Source organism: Diachasma alloeum, unplaced genomic scaffold (genome assembly GCF_001412515.2).
Source record: "Diachasma alloeum isolate Michigan unplaced genomic scaffold, Dall2.0 Dall_scaffold_01490, whole genome shotgun sequence".
Taxonomy (NCBI): Eukaryota; Metazoa; Arthropoda; class Insecta; order Hymenoptera; family Braconidae; genus Diachasma; species Diachasma alloeum.
In genome coordinates this window covers 48,448-49,942 of record NW_021681587.1, presented here as the reverse complement: position 1 = coordinate 49,942, position 1,495 = coordinate 48,448, and positions in this window count along the sequence as shown.

The window sequence follows — 1,495 nt, the reverse complement described above, 5'->3', positions numbered from 1 at the left end:
TATATTTTCCCGAGTGCAAACGTACTTCGTGTAAAGCGGAGCCTAGCAATTATTGCTAATGAAGGACTAAAATGCATTCAAACGTTCTAGCTTAGCGAAATGTTAGATTTTACAAATTCCCGCCAACTTTATTAAATTATTATAATCTAAAGAAATATAAAGATTGAAATATAAATGTTGTGGAGCTTTTATTTTTATATGATTTTCATTGTAACACAATTAACACTTCGTTGGTCGCGCGAAGAGCGATGCGTCGCACTTTTTTCAATGTTTTCAATAACCCTGCAGTGAAGGCTCTGAAAAATTGCGAAAAAATGGATATCTTATTTTGAAGTATATAGAAGCCCTATCAATGAAAATTTCCACCTAAAAAAATATAATGTGGAGTAAAAAAATGGAATTTTTATGACGACACTCTGGGCAATATACCGTTTAGAAGGCGAATTTTCCTAATAATATGCCAACTTTGAACTTGAATATATAATTAAGAGGAACACTGAGGATAAAAAATTTCACAAAAATTTGCCAAGTACACAGTCTACATCATTGGCGATTTTATTAATATTTGTCATAGATATGTCTAATTTTTCACTATACCGATTTAACATGGTACGGCGCAGCGCTTCTCGCGCGATCAACGGCGATCGAAACTTTAATGCGATCGATGGAGTTTTAATTGATAATATTATGCATGTCATGAAAGGATGTCGTTTTAAAAGAGTCAATTATTCAATGAACTTACTCTCGTGGCGCCTCCTCTTGAGTGTTGCAAACTGCAGTGATCGTTTTTCATTATGAATAGCGGGTGACCCCGTTGGGCCCTCTCTCACAAGAGGAGGAATAACCATATCTTCTCTATAGCTTACATTACTTAAACGAGCCAATGCACTGAGTAATGAAGGGCGGAGGCACTTGACGAAGATGCTCTCGTTGGTTATCCTGAAATATACATATAGGCAATAACATCACCGTTTACATAGAGGACAATAAATTTAACCTATGAATATCATTAACCAGTACAAATCATTGCGTTTCTTTTATTTGGAACTTGACATTTGAAGGAATAATTATTCGTAACACTGGACGGAACTACTTTGAATATATTCGCTACATATCTGTTAAACTTTTACAGTTTGTGTTGCTCAACTGCAATAAATTGAATCACTTTATTAAAAATTTTGTTTTCCTATTTTTCGCTCAATTTGTTCATTCTTTTGTTGTCACGGGGCATTTTGGATTGATTTCGATTGCAACGTTGTGAATTGTGATCACTACAAATCAATGAAAACAAAAGATTTCTTACCTGCCAGTCTGACATCCCTAGACTCTAAGAAAATGCGTCAAATCGCCATTTGTAATGTAGGGAACCGTTGTATCCTGAACTGTACTCGTTGCTGTACTGTAGCTCTTCCTCAACTATAGCTCTTCTTCTTCAAATGCTCTATTATTTCCATTAACCAAGAGGTTCTTCGTTAGAGAAATTTTGTAAAGGGGT